Source organism: Acinonyx jubatus, chromosome B1 (genome assembly GCF_027475565.1).
Source record: "Acinonyx jubatus isolate Ajub_Pintada_27869175 chromosome B1, VMU_Ajub_asm_v1.0, whole genome shotgun sequence".
Classification (NCBI taxonomy): Eukaryota; Metazoa; Chordata; class Mammalia; order Carnivora; family Felidae; genus Acinonyx; species Acinonyx jubatus.
Window position 1 is genome coordinate 34600937 of NC_069382.1, and position 22115 is coordinate 34623051.

Below are 22115 nucleotides of genomic sequence, written 5' to 3' on the forward strand. Positions count from 1 at the left end.
CTGGAAGAAAATGATAAAAGTATAAGGAAGAGTGTTTGGACTACAGGTGATTTTTGTTATTTTTCTATCTGCTTTGCCCTACATTCGAGTTTTTCCAAGTTTTTATAAACTTTATTGAAAGAAAAGTAATAGACACTAAGGGGAAAAAAAAGCAATCGCATTGGCAATAACTTTCCTTCTATTATTCAGTTTTATGAATAAGACTTTTCTCATATCAGCAGAGCTGTATCCCAAGCTGACTCTTACCAGTAACATTCAAAAATTCAACCTCAAATTTAAGTTACACCTATAAACCACCAAGAGTTACTAAGATGACCCAGAGGCTTATGCTTAAAATGTTAAAAAGACATTATGGTAGGCTGGAGGTAGGCTCCCCAAGATTCATGGCCCATGATATACACATCTCATCCCAGTTATTCCAGCAAACAGTGATGTAGGTACTGCTGTGAAGGAAGTCTACACACATAATTTAAGTCCCCGGGGTGCCTGGGGGACTCAGTTGGTTAAGCGACCGATTTTTGGCATCAGCTTGGGTCATGATTTCACCGTTCATGAGATCAAGCCCTGCATCGGGTTCTGCACTGGCAATGCAGAGCCTGCTTGGGATTCTCTCTCTCCTCACTTCTCTCTGCGCTCCCCACCCCCCATTCTCTTTCTCTCTCTCAAAATAAATAAACATTTTTTTTAAAAGTCCCAAATCAGGGGCCCCTCGGTGGCTCAGTCGGTTAAGCATCCGACTTGGTCTCGCAGTTCTTGAGTTTGAGCTCCCTGTTGGGCTCTGTGCTGATGGCTCAGAGCCTGGAGCCTGCTTCAGATTATGTGTCTCTCTCTCTCTGCCCCTCCCCCACTCATGCTCTGTCCCCCCCCTCTCTCTCTCAAAAATAAATAAACATTAAAAAACAAAATTTAAAAGTTCCAAATCAGCTGACCTTTAAATGAGGTTATCTAGATGGGCCTGGCCTAATCATATGAGACCTTTCAATCTGGATCTAGAGGTCAGATATGTAGGATTTCAGAGATTTGAAGCACAAGAGGGATTTCATGTGCAAGTTCTGCATTGTTGGCTTTAATAGAGGGGGCCATTTAGCAAGGAATGCAGGTGGTCTCTGGGAGTTGGGAGTGACCCCTAGTTGACAGACAGCAAAATTAGGGACTTCATTCCTACCACCACAAGAATTGCCAACGACCTCAATGAGCTTAAAAGCAGATTCTTCCCCAGAAGCTCCACATGAAAACTCAGCCTGGTGGGCACTTTGACTTCAGCCTTTGAGACCCTGAGCAGAGAAATCCATGTCATGATTGGACTCTGACCCACAGAACTTTGAGCTAAAAATTGGCCATTGAGTTTGTGGTAATTTGTTACACAGCAATAGAAAACTAATGCAGAGGCACCTGGGTGGCTTAGCTGGTTAAGCATCTGACTTCAGCTCAGGTCATGATCTCCCAGCATGGGTTCAAGTCCCGCATCAGGTGCTGTGCTGATAGCTTGGAGCCTGGATCCTGCTTGAGATTCTGTCTCCCTCTCTTTCTGCCCCTCTCCCACTCTCTCTTTCTCTCTCTCAAAAATAAATAAATATTAAAAAATAAAAAAGAAAGAAAACTAATGCAGAATTCTTTCAAAATTATTTTCTACGTCCCTTCAACAATTATAAACACAGTTTTAAATACACAAGAAACTAACATGGGCTGTCTCTTAGAACTGAAAACAGAAGCCACACCTTATAACTGTACTATGACTCATAAAACAGATAAACTGAACAGAACTAAACCACAACATGCAACACAGACTATCTATGCTCAAACTTTTTATTTTTCCATTTTTCTCCTTATCTATTTCATCCATTCCCCTACCTATCTCCTCTCTGGCAACCACCAGTTTGTTCTCTGTATTTGAGTCTGTTTTTTTGTTTGTTCATTTGTTATATTTTTTGAACTTCACATACAAGTAAAATCACATGGTATTTGTCTTTCACTGTCCAACTTACTTCACTTAGCCTAACACCCTCTATGTCCATCCATATTGCCTCAAATGGCAAGGTCTCTTTTTTTATGGCTAAGTAATATTCCACTGTATGTACATATATATGTATATAGACATACACACACACATATACACACACCCCACATCTTCTTTATCCATTCATCTATTGATGGACACCCAGACTTAGACTGCTTACATATCCTAACTAATGTAAATAATGCCGCAATAAACATTGGGACGTGTATATCTTTCTGAATTGTTTTCATTTTTTGGGGTAAATGCCCAGTAGTGGAATTATTGGACCACGTGGTATTTCTATTTTTAACTTTTTGAGGAACCTCTGTACTGTTTTCCATAGTGGTTATATCAATTTATATTCCCACCAACAGCGCACAGGGTTCTCTTTTCTCCACATCCTCACCAACACTTGTTATTTCTTATGTTTTTTATTTTAGCCATCTGACAGGTGTAAGGTAATACCTCACTGTGGTTTTGATTTGCATTTCCTGGATGATCAGTGATGTTGAGCATTTTTTCATGTGTCTGTTGGCCATCTATATGTCTACTTTGGGAAAACGTCTGTTCAAGTCTTCTCCTCTTTTCTTAATCAGATTTTTTTTTTTTGTATTGAGTTCAAACTCCTTTTAACACCAGATCCTTCAAATCCATATGTTCCAAGATAAGACCTCACACAAACTAATTTAATAGTAATTGCACAACACTACATCTGATCTTACACTAGAACTTCACAAGTTCTACCAACTCATCTATTACACAAATTCTATCTAATCCTTGCTCAGATTACAAACTTCCACCCTAAAATCTAACAACAGTCTCAATGAGCAGCCTTTCTTAACTGTCCTCCCATTTTGAGAAGATCCCAAGTTCCTCCACTTCTCTCTGCTTGTTGCAGCAGGTTAAATAAACCTAACTTTTTTTTTCTTAACTACAAATAAATCCTGGATGATCTTTAGTAGGTGGTTTATGGGTGTCCTACTATTTAACAATTGGCATTTCCAAGATTCAGCCGACCTCCTTTTCCTGGGGAGACATATGACTCTCTGCCACAGTGTGCACGTATGTGACCACTGATTTCTACCTGCTCAAGGCCATCCTGCCTGTGACAGTGAGGTATCTGAGCCTCAGTAATTTTGTTGAGCACTTCAGGATTGAGGTGATAGTTGGGTCCTCTGACTTTAAGTCTTATTGATTATACTGTTCATGAGTGAAGTTTGGCTTCTGCCTAATTAACAGCATTCCTATCATCTGCCTACTTGCTCAGTATCTTTTTTTAAGTAGGTTCTATGCCCAACATGGGACTTAAACTCACAACCCCAATATCAAGAGTCACATATTCTACTGCCTGAGCCAGGCAGGCACCCCTTTTTCAGTATCTTGAGTGTCATGCATCTGTAAGACGAACTCCACAGCATAGATAGGACAGACATAGGCCTAATATGTACATCTTCCAGCCAGCTCCAAAAGCTGACAAGTCCAGGAGGTCTTATCAGACCAGTGTCTTTACATAAACTTTGTACTGGGTCACATTTCCTAAAACTTCTTAAGGACTTCCTTAGTCCTTATAATCTTGAGATATGTTTTGCTTAGTTCTGTCTGCCTGGAGCTGAGGTTCTGCTAAGTCCTCAAATGATGACAGCCAATCTTTGGTGTCACTTCATGTCTTCTGGAGACAGGTGGTTGCAAAAGCCCCATCCTCACCAATTACCATAGGTCACATAAGAATCTTCTCAGTCTAAATCCACGCCTACTCTGTGCTTTCTCTATCTACTTCTTTCCTGTTTTCAGATTATGAATATAACTCAACAATAATTTCACGAAGGAAAAATTCTGAATTACAAATGTCTTCTTGGGGAAATTTTGACATGAACAAGATTGTTTGAGAGGCACCTCGAAAGAAAAAAGGAACCAGAACTCTGATATCCAATGGTTTGCATTCTTTAAATGCAATTCAAATTCTAAAACTGCCTCCCTGAAAGAATTCCCAAACCCCAGGGTAAAAAGCAGAAAGTTTACTGAAAAAAAAATCAGCCTTGCGTAGGCCTCCCAAATCAATTAGTCCATACTTTGATGTGCCTACAAGATGCAAAACCTGGAAAAGGCTAGTTGGCATCACCCTAGAAAGAATTTCAAGATTAATCCTTAAGAAACAATTAAAAGCCCTTAAAAATTTTAACTCTCTGGGAAGCTATGAGATTACTCAGTGAGAGCAATTCCTAACACCTCAAGAGTTTCCTTCTCACTTTAATATTGTCTTGCAGTTACAGTGATTTGGGAGGAATATAAAAGAATGTGTGTGAAGACAAGAGAATATGAATGCATAGTATCAGAAATGCTTTTGTTTATCTAGAAATAAAAAGGATAACTTTGTCTTAAATAAGTAATGTACGATTTACCACAAAAAAGAAATGGTAATTATGTGGTGTTATATGTCATTAGCTAATCCTATGGTGGTAATCATTTTCCAAAATATATAGCTGTATCAAATCGACACACTGCATACCTTAAAATTATGCATGTTATATGTCAATTGTATCTCCATAAAGCTGGAAAAAAAGAGAAATTTCTGGTTGTACCAAGATGTGAAAGAATCTAGTGAGAAACAAATTTGACAATACACTGTAAGGGAAGAAGGTCTAAGAATAAGTACACTTTATTTGTCTGGGTTTGTAATAGTTACAAAAAAAAGAATGTGAAGGGAGAAATATATTAAAATTTTTGACAAAAATTGGTCAAATATGAGAGGTTTATCATAAAAAAATAAAACCTTATAAATCCTTTTAATGTAGCTTCTTCATGAATAATAGACTAAATCTAGAATTTAATTTTCATTTTGTTTTTTAACAAGAAAAATTAGGGGTTCCTGGGTGGCTCAGTCAGTTAAGGGTCCAACTCTTGGTTTCAGCTCAGGTCACGATCCCACGGTTCATGCATTACAGCAATGTTCAGCTCTGTGCTGATGGCAAAGAGCCTGCTTGAGATTCTCTCCCTCCCGCTGTCTCTGCCCCTTCCTCTCTCTCTCCCAAAAATAAATGAATAAACATTAAAAAATATAATAAATAAATAGCTTTGCTTTGTTAAAAAAAAAAAAAGCAAATGTTTTGTGCCCAGATAAAACATCCCTTACATCATCAAAATATTCGGTTAACTCTCTCTGCTTTTTGAAATAGTCTAGTCATAAATATATATTTTTTTAAGTTCCTTACTTTTAGGGAAAAGTTAACTGTCATTTATCGCTGTTTTTGAAATTACTGCCTGGGGGCACCTGGTTGGCTCAGTCAGTAGAGCAGGAGACTTGATCCTGGGGACTTGAGTTTGAGCCCCATATTAGAGGTAGAGATTACTTTTAAAAAATTAAAAAATAAAATAAATTAAAAAACTGCCTATAACTGTTTCTTTGGATAGTCATGACTTACATTTTGTCAAATGAAAATTCTCTTTGATTTTCTTCTTCTCCAAATTCAGAATAATAAAACTGTTAAGATGCTTCTGACACCTACGACATCTTTGGGTTTATGCTAAATGATCATTAGGCAACATAAAGATTTGTCCTTCATCTTATTAAAAATGTTTTTAAAGGATTACGGGAATTATTAGCTTTGTTTGGCATTCTCCAATTTTTAATTAACTCAAAACTATTATGAGAGCTTTTTTGCTTTATTAAAATTAGGTTAAAAGAAAAAAAAAAACCTGATAAAGAGTTCAACCTTCCTAAGTTAATCATGTGTGAGTAAAATATGCTTCAATGTTTGTGTATCTTTCAGGTTAAAGGAAACAAACCTTCATATACAAAGACTGACACAACAGCTGTCTACACAGATTGTATCTCCAGGCTTAAATAAGTTTGTACTGGTGAAATTCATGATACATTTTATAGGGTAAATAAAAGGCCCAGAGATTTGGCATAGCACATTCTTACTTTCAGGATAAACAGTGACTAACTCCTTATAAAACTGATTATGGGGTCACCCAGGTGGCTCAGTTAGTTAAGTGTCTAACTCTTGGTTTCAGCTCAGGTCATGATCTCATAGTTGGTGAGATCGAGCCCTATGTCAGGCTCTATGCTGACACTGTAGAGCCTGCTTGGGATTCCGTCTCTCCCTCTCCCTCTCTGTCTCTGCCCCTCTCCTGCTTATGCACTTGCTCTCTCCTTCTGTCTCTCAAAATAAATAAACATTTAAAAAAAAAAAAACCTGATTACATACATCAGTAGAAGATTCTGGTTAACAATGCTGGTTAATATAATAAATTAACTAAAGCCTATAGCTCAATATCCACAAGTGGTTTCTGCTTTTTCCTTACATTCACCTAAAGTTGCCATCTATAATCTAAGATCAAGTATTGAACTGTGTGGAGATATATCAAAAGAACTTCTATAAAGGTATGCATCATGCACTTACAACTATTGATGCTGCAGAGAATGAATTACATGTACTGCTGACATCATTGCTGCAGACAGACCTTGTGGCTGAATCTGGGTTTTCAGAACAGTGTTGATCCAAAAGAAGACAACAATGTGAACAGACCACTTATTTCCAAGATCATCAGAACACAACTTCTCAGATGCTCAGAAGCCACTGATTACCATGTACTTTGCATGATTTTGTCCTTTATCCTCATGGCTATTTTCTTCTCTGCTGGTTCAAGATTACAGACTGTCAGGCACCTGGGTGGCTCAGTAGGTTAAGCATCCAGCTTTGGCTCAGGTCATGATCTTGCAGTTCATGAGTTCAAGCCCTGAATCGGGCTCTCTGCTGTCAGCACAGAGCCCACTTCAGATCCTCCGTCTTCCTCCCTCTCTGCACCCTGCCCCCCGCTTGCTCTCTCTCTCAAAAAAATAAAATATTAAGAAAAAAAAAGAGGGGCGCTTAGGTGGCTCAGTTGGTTAGGCGTCCAACTTAGGCTTGGGTCATGATCTCACAGTTCGTGGGTTTGAGCACTGCATTGGACTCTGCACTGACAGCTCAGAGCCTGGAGCCTGCTTCAGATTCTGTGTCTCCCCTCTCTGTCTGCCCCTACCCTGCTCACAATCTCTCTCTGTCTCTCAAAACTGAATAAACATTTTAAAAAAAGAAAGAAAAAGAAAAGATTCCAGACTTAGGGTGTCAACAAACACCCTATCCTTTATTCTTAGTACTACCAACACCTTTATCCTTGACAATCACTTTTACATAAAGGACGAATTCTTCAGACACTGGTAAGGCAAATAATCCACATTCAAAATTAAAGGAGAAAAATTTACTTGGTTACTAAAGGAAGATCCAAATAGATAATGGTACATATAGGACATTATTTCAAACTTTAATAGTAACTCGTTTGAGGTTTTGTTTGTTGCAGAAACCATGTATGTGTGATGTCCAGGGTCTTAAATGCTACAGTCAGATATTATCATGCCAGATGATTTAACACATGATCATCTAAGAAACAGAACATGGTTGTGGTGTTTACAGAGGTCAAAATTCCTACCATCAAAAGCTTGATAAACATTCACAACCTACCTAACAATGGTATAGATCTTGACTGATCACTTCCCCTAAAAGTTAAATCCTCTAGCTTAGAAAAAAATGATCAAAAGCAGAGACTAAGAATTGAAAGAGAAACCACAAAGTGCTCACAAACACTCTGAAAAACACCATGACTTATAAAACAGATAAACTGAACCAAACCAAACCACAATGTGCATCACATACTATCCAAGCTCAGATTTCTTTAAACATTAGCTCATTATGTTCCAATACCATAGTCAAAGTTATCTAGCTATAACTTCTCAGGGACTCTTGTGCACTAAAGATAAAACCATTGCCTATTCCAGCAACTCACCTAAATTACAGATTTTAGCCAATCCCCGCTGAAACTAATTTCCACCCTAAAATCACTTTATAACTAACCTCAGCTCCTAAAACCCTGTGTATCTTCTTTGCTAACTGCCTCCTTCTGAGATGCCCCACAGTTATTCTGGTGTGTGTCATTCCTTGCTGTAGCAAGCTAAATACACGTGAACTTATTTTTGATTACAGATATGTTCCTGGTGGTCGTTGGCTGTGGGCTTTAACATTCCCAAGGCAGGCAACTGGGGGCCCAGAATTGGGAATAGGAAGAAGACTTTTTGCTGTATACCTTTTTATTATTATTATTATTTTTTTTTTTTTTTTTTTTGAAAGAGAGAGCAAGAGACAGAACAAGAGACAGGGCCTCCAAAGCAGGCTCCAGAATCCGAGCTGTCCACATACAGCCTGACCCAGGGCTTGAACTCACAAACCATGAACGCATGACCTGAGCCAAAGTTGGTCACTTAACTGACTGAGCCACCCAGGCGCCCTTGCTATATACCTTTAAAAATTTTTATACCATGTTATTATATTATTTAAAAGAATAAAATGAGAATCTACAAATATATATAACTCTTATCATAAATGAGTCAACCAACAGTTACACTACCAATATACAATCAGTAACAATTCATCCAGGAATCATAGTATTGCTGGCTGTCAGCAGACAGGAAAACTCACTACCTGTTTCTATAAGGCTAAGAGGGATTACAGAACATTAACAGATCATCAATATATCATCAATCGATCTTTATGTCAAAATTCAAAATCTCAGGGCACTTAGGTGGGTCAGTAGGTTGAGCAACTGACCCTTTTTTTTTAAATTTTTTTTAATGTTTATTTATTATTGACAGAGAGCAGAGGAGGGGTAGAGAGAGGGGGGAGACACAGAATCTGAAGTAGGCTCCAGGCTCTGAGCTGTCAGCACAGAGCCTGACGTGGGGCTCGAACTCACAGACTGGGAGATTGTGCCCTGAGCCGAAGTCGGTCGCCTAACCAACTGAGCCATCCAGGCACCCCAAGCAACTGACCCTTGATTTCAGCTTAGGTCATGATTTCGGGGTTTGTGAGATCAAGCCCAGCGTCAGGCTCTACTCTGTCAGCACAGAGCTTGCTTGGGATTCTCTCTCTCCCTCTCTCTCTGCCCCTCCCCCACTCTCTATTGCACTCTCAATCTCTCAAAATAAGTAAAATTTATTTTTTTTATTAAAGATTTTAAGTTTATTTACTTATTTTGAGAGAGTGAGAAAACGTGAGAGAGAGCAAACAGGGGAGGGGCAGAGAGGGAGGGAGGGAGGGAGAGAGAGTATCCCAAGCGGGCTCCATAGAGTCAGTGCAGAGTCTGACTTGGGGCTTGGCTTGACACAGGGCTCAATCCCTTGGACCGGAAGATCATGACCTGAGCCAAAACCAAGAGTCAGACGCTCGACTGAGACACTCAGGTGTCCCAGCAAATTTTTCTTATAAAATGTTCAACAGCATAATGAATACCCATGTAGTATCAATTATCAACCTTCAAACTACTCTTTGAAGATTTCTTTAAATCAAAGATACTACATTATAACTCAATGCAAAAGAATTTTTTAAGACTAAAGAGCACAAAAAACAGTAACTACCACAAGACAAAAACAAATCTCTTAGAATGTCAAAGATAACCATTTAAAATTTTGGTATATATCTTAACATTTTAAATATTTAAATATATTATTTTATAAATAGTTATACTATACAATCTTGTAATCTGTCTTTTGTTAAATTTTGTAGTAAACTACTAAAATCTTCTCATAACAACAAATGTTCTTCTATAATTTTCAGACTGCATCATGGAGATAACATAATTCACCTAACTAATCTGCTTTATTAAACATTGCAGATTTTTTTTTATTTTCTTTGCCCTTATGAATAATGTAGCAACAAGTATCTTTGTTCATACATTATAAGCTCACGTGTTTATCAGCCATTTAAATGTACTCATTTATAAATTATCTATAAACATTGTATCCTTTGCTCATTTTTCTTTTTCTCTTTTTCTGTGATTTGCAGGGAAGTATAAAAGATCATTAAAAACACACTCACATATTAAAGCTAGCAATAAAGAGCAGATATTTTTTTCCCTATTTAAAAGGCATTTCAACTCTAAGCAATGTTTATTTTTTAAGTAATCTTTGAACCCAATGGGAGGCTTGAACTCACGACTCCAAGATTGAGAGCTGCATTGTTTTTCCAACTGAGCTGGCCAGATGCCTTAACTCCGGGCAAAATTTTATTTTACTTATGTTTTTAACATTTTATTTGCAGGCAATCTTTACACCCCATGTGGGTTCTGTGCTGAGAGGAGAGAACCTGACGTGGGGCTCGAACTCATGAGTCACAAATCATGACCCAAGTCAAAAATCAGACATTTAACCAACTGAGCTACCCAGATGCCCCTACACTGAATGATTTTCAAACCAATTTTGCATTTCTGGGATATACCCTACTTGCTAATGATGTGTTACTCTTATAATTCATACATTCAATTTGCTTTAAAAAAAAAAGTACATTCAATTTGCTAAAAAACATCTGATGCTAAATTATTTATATTGTGCTAAACTGCTAAAACTACAGTATCCACAAAGCCTTTTCAATATAGGTTTTAGATTTCAATTTTCTTAACTGGATTTGCAATAATAATAATGACCATGATGTTTACTGTTTGTGTGCTAACTACACAACAGGCATTATGCTATGTGCTTTATATATACTCTCATTTAACCTAATAACACTCTATGAAGTATTATTTTCTCTTTTTGACAGGTGTGGCAACTAAGGCTTAGGAAGTTAGAAAATTTGTCTAAGACCTCACAACTAGCAACTAGAGGAGCTGGACCTTGATCCCATGTCAGCAGAGTCCAGAGCCTAAGTAAGCTCTTCTCCCTCTTTCGCTACACTGCTTTACCAAATAATCTCTAATACTTTTTCTTAATATACAAGTCAACATGATATAACATGGGAAGGAATGAAAATAAGCCAAGTGGCCACTAAAGTGTAAGTCCAAATGAGAACTATGTAGGCATAACACACAACAAATACACAAAACATACTCTCATGGAAAACAAAAAGATTGTACACAATTCTAGATAAATTAGCTATAACTGTCTCTTTTACATTAAAAAAAAAAAGCCCACACAACAAAGTGAGTGACAATAAAGTGATTATTAGTGGTCATCTTGAATCCACTCTAATTCTCAGACAAATATACAAAATCATTCAAAAACTTCAGAACTTCCAATGTTGTTAATAACAACTTCACACCGGGATTGCATAAGGAGTACTAAGCAATCTGTGGCTCTATTATAAAAGAGAACAGAGATTTTTTAAAAAATTATTAAATTTACCTTTCTAGTGTCAACTTCAATATGTGAAGTCTACACATGCTAAGATTGCACTGTTCTTCATAATAATGAAGCATTTTATACTCTTATCATTCTACCTACTATTGCTATTTGTTTTAAAAGTAGCAAACTTAGAAGAATTCACTATCTCTCTTCCTAATAATTGGAGCTAGGAAAGATTGGATACAATCACCAAATCTTTCCTGTTTCTTTATGAAACTCTGGCATTTTACCTTCATCTGCAATTTACAATTCAAGTCTAATTATCCAGTGTCATCCTTGTAAAAGCTGAAAGACTGTATGATAGTAAAAAACAAAACATTCAATAACTGAATAGATCTAAGTTTCTACAGCTAGCCTTCCTGGAACTGGATAATAATATCTGCTAAAGTCTAAAGTTCTGAAATCTATAGGATACAGAGAGCTGGAAGGGTTCGTTAAGTAAAATTCAAAAATACTAGGGAAGTAGTTATATTCTGAGTTAAATAATTCAGTATTTATCTGGCACCTATTACATGCTCACATTGTGTAAGTCATTTATAGATTACACAGTTTCAACACATAGCAGCACTTTATGCTCTACTTTTTTTTTTTTTTTTTAAAGATTTTATTTTTGGGGCACCTGGGTGGCTCAGTCAGTTAAGCATCTGACTTCAGCTCAGGTCATGATCTTACAGTTTGTGGGTCCGAGCCCCACATCAGGCTCTGTGCTGACAGCTCAGAGCATGGAACCTGCTTTGGATTCTTGTGTGTGTGTGTGTGTGTGTCTCTCTCTGCCCCTTCCCCACTAGCTCTCTCTCTCTCTCAAAAATAAATAATAAATAAACATTAAAATTTTTTTTAAAGATTTTATTTTTAAGTAATCTCTGCACTTTTAAGTGATTATTTTTAAGTAATCAACGTGGGGCTTGAACTCACAACTCTGAGATCAGGAGTAGCCTGCTGCACCGACTGAGCCAGTCAGGTGTCCCATGTTCTATTTAAGTAGGCAAAAGAATTCACATAAAACAAGATTTAATATGAACACAAAACAGTTAAACAATACATTGTATGGTACAGGCTCTTAGCATGGAAGAATATAAAGGGGATGTCAGCTGTAGCTACAGAAATCAAGGAAGGACATCAGAAACTTGAGACTTGAGCTGGATCTTCTCAAAGTTCCAAAGCCACTTCCACACTTTTTAGGTATTTGTTATAGCAGCACTTGACTCTTGGCACCAAAATAAAAGGTATACTAAAAGAGAGAAAGGAAGAAATGACAGACAGACATCTAATATACTGCATGTATGGATTTTTTAAAATCTTTTTAAGTGTATTTATTTATTTTGAGAGAGAGAGAGAGAGAGAGAGAGAGGGAGAGAGTGTGTGTGAGCAGGAGCAGAGAGAGACAGAATCCCAAGCAGGATCTGTACTATCAGTGCAGAGTTCAATGTGGGGCTTGAACTCACAAACTGTGAGACCATGACCTGAGTAGAAATCAAGAGTCAGATGCTTAACCCACTCAGGCACTGAGGTGCCCCTGTATGGATATTTTTAATGAAATATTTCAAAAATAATTTTACATAAAATGGTATAGGAAATAATATTAATAATTCAAATGTTGCTACCTACCCATATACCTAACATGTAGATTTAAAATATTAAGTTTGCCATATCTGTTTCAAATATTTTTAAGAGCTAAAATGTTGCTTGGGGCGCCTGGATAGCTCAGTCAGTTAAGTGTCCGACTTCGGCTCAGGTCACGATCTCACGGTTTGTGGGGTCAAGCCTCACATCAGCCTCTGTGCTGACGTCTCAGAGCCTGGAGCCTGCTTCAGATTCTGTGTCTCCCTCTCTCTCTGCCCCTCCCCTGCTCACCCTCTGTATCTCTATCTCTCTCTCTCTCTCTCTCTCAAAAATAAACATTAAAAAAATTTTTTTAAAAAAGAATAAAATGTTGCAGATATAATTGAGCAACCTTCATCCGATTCCTTCCTCTCCAGAGGTTATTACTACATTTAAGTAGTTGTATATCCTTCCCACATGTATATAATTTGTTGTATCTATACACAACACAGTATATTTTAAATTTTATATAAACGGTATCATACTGTACATCCTTTTGTAACTCACTTTTTTTTTTTTTTTGGAACTTACATTTTTATACTTGACACTGCTTTCTAGACTTATCTAGAATGGGGCCACAGAAGCCATTTTTCTGCATTTTTTTAAAGCTCCAGAGCTGATTCTGATTAGTTGAGGACCACCATTCTAAGCCTATATATATTCATCCAAGAAACTTTTTAGTGCTCTCAAATTGCTAACATATTATTTTTTTTAAGTAAGCTCTATGCCCAACATGGTGCTTGAACTCAAGATCCTGAGATCAAGAGTCAAATGCTCTGGGGTACCAGGCTGGCTCAGTCAGTAGAGCATGTGACTCTTGATCTCAGGGATATAGGTTTCAGTTCCACGTTGGGTGTAGAGATTACTTAAAAATAAAATCTTAAAGAAAAAAAAAGTCACATGCTCTACTGACAACCAGCCAGGTATCCCTGCTGATACATTTTAACCTAGCTTTTTACCATGATTCAGTTGTTGTTAGATTACCTGTATTTCAATAAAAATTTTTTTGCAGTGCTTCCAACTCAGAATCAAAAACCCTAATCCAACCAAGCGTACACATGATTTAAAACAAACAAGGGTGCTTGGCTGGCTCAGTCAGAAGAGCATGTGACTCTTGATCTTGAGGTTGTGAGTTTGAGTCCCATGTTGGGTGCACAAATTTCTTAAAATAAATGAAATTTTTATTTTTTAATTTGTATTTATCTGTGTATTTATTTTTTGAGAGTGTGAGCAGGGGAGGGGCACAAAGAAAAGGAAAGAGAAAATCCCAAGCAGGTTCCATGTTGTCAGCGCAGAGCCCCACAGGGAGCTCAATCCCAAAAACCATAAGATTATGACCTGAGCCAAGATCAGGCTGGACACTTAACCTATTTAATTGGACACTTAATCTACTGAGCCACCCAGGTGCCCCATAAATAAAACTTTTAAAGAACATAATAAACAAACAATATTGAGTTTCTTGAAGAGGATGAGTGTGGCTACAAAGAGGCAGTAACACAGGAGTCTTGTGGTGAGTTACACTGATCATGGTGGTAGTTATGCAAGTCTACGCAAGTAAAATTGCATAGAGCTACACATACATGCACGCGTGCACAGGTACATGTATAACTAGTGAAACCTGAATAAACTCTATGAATTGTGCCAATGTCAATTTCTCGGTTTGGTACAGTGCTGTGGTAGTGTGGGATGTTGACACTGTGGAGGACAGAGACCTAGGGGAGGATGCGTAGGACCTCTCTCTGTACATTCTCTGCAACATCCTATGAATCTATAATCTAAAAACAAAAACCTCATAAAATTTTTAAACTAAGTTTCTAAAGCACACTGAAGAAATTCTACAGCCTCTTCACAGGCAAAATCAGTTCAATATCCTGCTACAATATAGATCTACTACATAAATGATATTTTTAGGTAAATATTCCTAATATCAGGTGCAGAGCTGTATACAGAGAAAGAAAACATTGGTGATGACCACTTTAATCCAGCAGCAACTATGAAATATAAACCTTAAAAGCTATTGGCCTATAAGCTTTATTTTTAGATTATTGTGTGGTCTTAACCCCCACGGGACACCAGGATTTACCCAAATAGCTATCTCTGTTCACTACAAATAACCCTGCTTTCATTCCTATTTTAAGCCAGCAAGCCTGCCCTACTTTTGCAGACTTAGTTCCTAATCTACTCACCTGCTTTTCCAATCATGAACCAGTTAAACACCACTGAAGAGGTTATGTTAAGTATTATTACCGAAAGTCATATGTAGCTTTCAGATCCTTTCATAACCTACTAGAACAAGTAGTTTTATTTCAATGATCTGACATAGCTCTTTGAGATCATTCCCTCTATTCTCTGATAGTCCCAGAGCACACTTTCAAAATATTAGGAACTAGCCCTCCCAGAACCAATTAAGTAATAATCACTATCAATGATAATCTGATAGAAACAGTAAGTTTATAGTGACATTCATAGTTTTTAATAAAACAGCATGCAATAGTGAAAAATAACTAGCTTCCTTTTATGGATAAATCTACCAATTACCTTTATTACTCTGGCCATTCACTGAAACTCTTATTTTATTTATGGTTTTTTCTTTTAATGTTATTTAGTTTTTTGTTTTATCCTATGTTATTTTTAAACCTCCACAAACCCTTAGGTCACAAGAACACAATGTACCTATGGATACACACAAAAAAACCACAAATTGAGTCTTACTTAGGCTACTGATCAATGTCCAAAGTTTAAACTTGAAAGGATTGTCAATTTGTAGAGTGAGGAAGCAAAGATTTCATATCAGATACAGTCTACCATTTAGATGTCTGCTCTCCATGGTGGTATTAGTCCTAGGAAGCTCCATACTTCTAATCTCTGTCACGCTTTTGGGAAGCTATTATATGCTGAGTACTTTTCAAGACTGTATTTAAGTTTAAGAGAGAAATGTGTTTCTTGTGGTAGGAATTCATCAAATATGTTTGTAAATTTATGATTTATGAAATTCTATCTATACTATAGAAGGAAATTTCCTTATTTTTTTTACTATATGCTTATTTTTGAGAGGCGGAGAGAGCACAAGCAAGGGAGGGGCAGAGAGAGAAGGGGACAGAGGATCCGAAGCAGGATCTGCACTGAAAGCCTGATGCGGGGCTAGAACTCATGAACCCTGAGATTATGATCCAAGACAAAGGCACAAGCTTAATTACTGAGCCACCCAGATGCCCCAAAGGAAATTTCCTTATCAAGCATTTTAGGTTTAAATCCTTTCAAAAGTCCTAAGGAGACTACAGTTGGGAAACATAAAATACAACACTCTTAAACATTCATTTCACATATGCCACTTAAAGTCAAACAGATCTGCTATCAAATCTCACTAAGACTCAAGATTAACTCCTTTAATAAAGAACAGCTAACATTTATTAAGCACCCACTAGAGGTACTATGCTTTACATACAATAGGGGAGGGGCAGAGAGGGAGACACAGAATCAATCCAAAGCAAGCTCTAGGCTCTGAGCGGTCAGCACAGAGCCCGGTCGTGGGGCTCAAACTCATGAACTGTGAGATCATGACCTGAGTCAAAGTCAGACACTCAACTGACTGAGCCACCCAAGCGCCCCCTGTTATCACTCATTTTAAACTCAAAGCAAGGAAGGGCACCTGGGTGGCTCAGTCAGCTAGGCATCTGACTCTTGATTTTGGTTCAGGTCATGATCTCAAGGTTCATGAGTTTGAGTCCCACATCGGGGCTCCACTCTAACACTGCAGAGAATGCTGGGGATTCTCTCTCTCCCTTTCTCTCCCTGCCCCTTCCTCTGCTCGCTCTGTCTCTCAAAATAAATAAACTTAAAAAAAAATAGTAATAGAGGCACCTGGGTGGCCCAGTCGGTTAAGCGTCAGACTTCAGCTCAGGTCATGATCTCACGGTTCATGGGTTCGAGCCCCGCGTTGGGCTCTGTGCTGACAGTTCAGAGCCTGGAGCCTGCTTCAGATTCTGTGTCTCCCTCTCTCTCTGCCCCTCCCCTGCTCATTCTGTCTCTCTCTCTCTCTCAAAAATAAATAAACATTTAAAAAATTCTTTTTAAAAATAATAAACTTCAAGCAAGGAAAATAAATAAAAAAGTATCAGAGCTAGTAATTAGCAGAGCCTGTGCCCTTTTCTACACTATCTTCCATAAAATAAGCTTCTTAAGCTTTCACTTACTTAAACATTTACTAAGCATTTATGTGCTAGGCACTGTATCCAGCATTAATAATGCACAGTTCTTGCCCTTGAAGAGAATAGTTTAATGTAAATAAATAACAAAAATATTTAGAGAAATTTGAAAAGCAATGAGACTGTTCATAGGAGCAATATCTAACCCTTCATATATATATATATATTTTTATATATACATATATGTACACAAATATATGTACACATACATATATGAACCCAAAGCAGGGCTCAAACTCAATAACTTGCGAGATCATGACCTGAGCCAAACTCAAGAGTCAGACGCAGGGCACCTGGGTGGCTCAGTTGGTTGAGCGACCCACTTCCACTCAGGTCATGATCTCCTGGTTCATGAGTTCCAGCATCACATTGGGCTTGCTGCTGTCAGGCTGTCAGTGCAGAGCCTGCTTCAGATCCTCTGTCCCCCTCTCTCTGTCCCTCCCCTGCTTGCGCTCTCCCCAGAAATAAATAAATATTAAAAAAAGAAAACGAGTCAGATGCTTAACAAACTGAGCCACCCAGGGGCCCCAGTATCTAACCCTTCTAATGATGATGATAGCAGCTAACATACATTGAGCACTTACTAGGCCCCTATCACTGTTTGTGGAGTTTATTTAATCTTTACAACTATCCTGTAAAGTGGGTTATATTATCCCTTTTCTTCAGATAGAGAAGCTGAGGAAAAACAAGATTAAGTGACTGGTCCAAGGTCATACTGCTACTAAAAGACGCAGCATTTGAATCCAAGTATGTCTGACTTCCAAGCCTGTGTTCTAAAAACCATTATTCTAGACAGCCTCTTAGTAAAAGAGAAAATGCTTCTCAGATGTCCTCTTAGCTAAATCTTGAAAGAGAAATAGGAGCTGGTCAAGTTGGGGCACAAGAGTCTATATAAAAATAATACAAAGAACCCATTCACAGATATAAAATTTCATGGCATTCTAGGGACCACAAGCAGTAGTAAAGTTTGGGAACAGGGGTATGAAATGAGAGGAGAAAGTAACACACAGTTTAGCATGAGGGGAACTATAGATCAACAGAGTTTAGAGTTCATTCTGTGGGCAGAACAGGCTCATGAAGGATTTCAAGCATAAGAATAATCCTTTACATTATCTACAGATCATGATGGCAATATGGACATTAGATTAAATAGCCCTAGCACAAGGCTACTGCAATGGTATAAACAAGAAGTCAGAGAGGGAGATGAAGTAGAAGGCTATGTGCAAACCAAAAGTCCATAGAACTGAGTCTGGAAGAACTGGATGTGAAGTGCAAGGGACAGGACAGGGTCTGGCCTGACTCCCAGGCTTGTCATCTGAGCCAGTGACTAAATGGGTAAGTGGTGTGATTAACAGGGATGGGGAAATACACTTAGAAAATCCTTTCTATCTCCTCTGCTTATTAGTGCTTTTGAATATTTGTTTTATCCCTATGCCACCTTTTCCCACTTTTTTCATAATCTCTTCAATAAAATTAAAACAGGTCTCACTTTCCACAATTTCTATTTGTACGATGTTTCAATTGTCTATAATTCTTTTAATTTTTTTAATGCTTTATTTACTTTTGAGAGAGAGACAGAGTACAAGTGGGAAAGGGGCAGAGAGAGAGGGACACACAGAATCCGAAGCAGGCTCCAGGCTCTGAGCTGTCAGCACAGAGCCCACCGCGGGGCTCGAACTCACAAGCCGTGAGATCATGACCTGAGCCGAAGTCGGACACTCAACTGACTGAGCCCCCAGGCGCCCCTCAATTACCTATAATTGAGTTACATTTATAAGCCAATTAAGCTTTGGGTTTTTAAAAACATATAGCCATCAAAATAATCTTGCTATTCCCTTAATAGAATCACCATCAATTGCCCTAGTAGTTTTCAGCTATCTCTCTTCCTCTTTTTTGTTTTACCTCTTTCAATTCTTTGAGGTTTCTAGTCTTACCCACCCTGTCTACTCCTTAATCAAATACACTTTGTTTTTCTCCATCCTCATTTCTGCATGTTTTTCCAAACCCTATGTAACTGCAATAACCTCTTGTTCTGCTAAAGAAGTTACCTCTACTTCACATCAGGTATAATATACTTTAAAGTTTTCTTCTTTTAAGCTTTCCCTAAGACACTACTGAATCCTTAAATACGATGGTAGCCTTTCCGAAGCCTTTCTCTCCCCAACTTTGTATTTTGAAAAACTGAAATCCTATAAGAAAGTAAAAGATTAGGGGTACCTGGCTGGCTCAGTGGGTGGAGTGTGCAACTCTTGATTTTTTGTGAGTTGTGAGTTCAAGGCCGCGCTGGGTGTAGAGATTACTTAAAAATAAAATCTTGGGGCGCCTGGATGGCGTTTGAGACCCATGTCCGGCTCTGCGCTGGGGGCACAGAACCTGCTTGGGATTCTTTGTCTGCTTGGGACTCTCAGTCTCCCTCTCCCTCTGCCCCACCCCCTGTTCAAACTTGGGCTTTCTCCCTCTCTCTCAAAACAAATAAATAAAAGCTTTTTAAAAATCTGGGGCGCCTGGGTGGCGCGGTCGGTTAAGCGTCCGACTTCAGCCAGGTCACGATCTCGCGGTCCGTGAGTTCGAGCCCCGCGTCAGGCTCTGGGCCGATGGCTCGGAGCCTGGAGCCTGTTTCCGATTCTGTGTCTCCCTCTCTCTCTCTGCCCCTCCCCCGTTCATGCTCTGTCTCTCTCTGTCCCAAAAATAAATAAAAAACGTTGAAAAAAAATTTTTTTTAATTTAATTAACACCTTAAAAAAAAAAGTAAAAGAATAGTTAAATGAATACACATTTGCTCCTTACCTTTTCAACATGGTGAACATTTTGCTACTTTTACTCTCTCTCAACAAATACATAATTTTTTTTTCTGAACCATTTGAAAGCAAATTGCTGACATCATGACATTTCAATGTAAATACTACATCAGGTATTGGCTAAGAATAAGAACATTCTCCTTTATAAGCACAATACCATTATCATCAGATCCGGACATTTAACACTGACATGTTATTATCTATTATATACTCCATATTCAAATTTCCTCAGTTGTCTCCAAAATGGCCTGTACAGCTTTTTATTTTCCCAATCCAGGCTTGGCAATATACTTGTCATTTCTCTTTCATTTTCTTTCATCTATAATAGTCTCTCTGCCTTTTATATTTTTTATCACCTTGACATTTTCGAAGAGTTCAGACCAGTTGTTTTAGAGAAATCCCACAAACTGGATTTGTCTGATTGTTTATTATAACTTGATCCAGATTAAACATTTTTAGCAAGGATTATATAGGTAATTGTTGAATAAATTCTTAAATTGTCTCCCAGTATTTATTTCATTTGTTTCAGTCTGTTGGGCTAACACTGTCTAGACTGCACAAAATCTCATCAATTGTTCACATTCAATAAATCTAATAATGATCATAGAAAATGCACATTGCCTTGGCCAGCTTATACAGTGTATCTTTCTGTCACCAGTCTAGAGATCTAGTTACCAAGTTGTACGCTTTTCTAATAATAAAGACTCAAGAAACAAATTTCTTGATAAAAATCTAGTTTGTATCAAATAAATAAAACTAAAAGTACTCTGTGCATGTATCTGAATAATTAGGTAGATTATAAAAATACCTAAGTCAGATACCACCAAGGATGAGCTGAAATTTTTACATCTCAGTTTTGCAATTTAAAATGCGGCTAAGGGGCACCTGAGTGGCTCAGTTGGCTAAGTCTCTGACTTTGGCTCAGGTTATGATCTCGCTCTATGTCAATTTGAGCCCCACATCAGGCTCTGCACTGGTAATGCAGAGCCTGCTTGGGATTCTCTCTCCCTCTTTCTCTCTGCCCCTTCCCCACATGTGCTTGCTCTCTCTCTCAAAATAAACTTAAAAAAAAATAATAAAATGCAGCTAAAATTTAACATGAAAACTTTAAAACAGAGTATAATAGTCTATTAATGATCACACCAAAGGATGATAATGATTACCAGACACTCCTTTATTTCCATTAGCCCTTCCAATTAAGTAGCAGCAAAGCTCCAAAATGACTATTAGCTGAACAATTTTGTCTCTCATAGATATGTCTAAAAATTATTTTTTTTCCCAAAATGTTACTTTAATGGTAAGGTATTTTATTACCAAATACCACTTAAGAAAGGTTTTCAATTAATTCTTTAATTCATCTTAACTACTGAATCCTTAGCATTTTTCACTCAAATGATCCAAAAACTTTATTTATTTATTTATTTATTTATTTATTTATTTATTTATTTGAGAGAAAGACAGAGTGGGAGCAGAGGAGGGGCAGAGAGAGAAGGAGACAGAATCCAAAGCAGGCTCCAAGCTCTGAGCTGTCAGCACAGTCCAACGCAGGGCTCAAACTCACAAACCACAAGATAATGACCTGAGCTGAAGTCGGATGCTTAACCAACTGAGCCACCCAGATGCCCCAATGTTTATTTTTGAGAGAGAGCGCACACAGGCACGAGCAGGGGAGGGGCAGAGAGAGGGGGTGGACAGAGGATCCAAAGCAGGTTCCATGCTGACAGCAGGGAGCCCGATGCAGCTTGAACTCATGAACCACGAGATCACAACCTGAGCTGACGTCAACGCTTAACCAACTGAGATAACCAGGTGCCCCCCAAAACATTTAAGTTTTATTTATTTATTTTGAGAGTGGGAAAGGAGCAGAGAAAGAGAATGCCAAGCAGAGAGAGAGGGAGAGAGAGAATCCCAGGTGTCCCCAAAAACATTTTTTTAACTTTACTAAAAGTGATAATATGTTGCTTTATAGGAGAAAGATTTATTACCACATGTGTTATAAATAAAGCTTTAATCACAACCATTAACATACAGGTAAGAAAGAACACCTTATTCCTGCTCAAAAAAGATTTAAGTGTTTACATTAAGATGTCCTTTCCAAGGTTTGAGACTTCCACTGAGAGGTATGAAACTCAAATAGCATAGATTTCCAGTGTTTAAATGTTGTGGTGGGGGGCGCCTGGGTGGCGCAGTCGGTTGGGCGTCCGACTTCAGCCAGGTCACGATCTCGCGGTCCGTGAGTTCGAGCCCCGCGTCAGGCTCTGGGCTGATGGCTCAGAGCCTGGAGCCTGTTTCTGATTCTGTGTCTC

The 22115-nt window shown here is 38.1% G+C and overlaps 1 protein-coding gene and 1 long non-coding RNA gene across 7 annotated transcripts in view; both read right to left on the reverse strand.

Annotated features, from left to right (window-relative positions):
• The window catches only part of PPP3CC (protein phosphatase 3 catalytic subunit gamma), a 102900-nt gene that overhangs the window by 75057 nt on the left and 5728 nt on the right, over positions 1-22115 (reverse strand). The window lies entirely within an intron of this gene.
• LOC128314377 (uncharacterized) lies at positions 15851-21972 on the reverse strand. Its single transcript, XR_008295959.1, has 2 exons — positions 19745-21972; positions 15851-19515 (listed from the first exon to the last, which is right to left on the reverse strand). It is a non-coding gene; the product is annotated as an uncharacterized LOC128314377 (long non-coding RNA).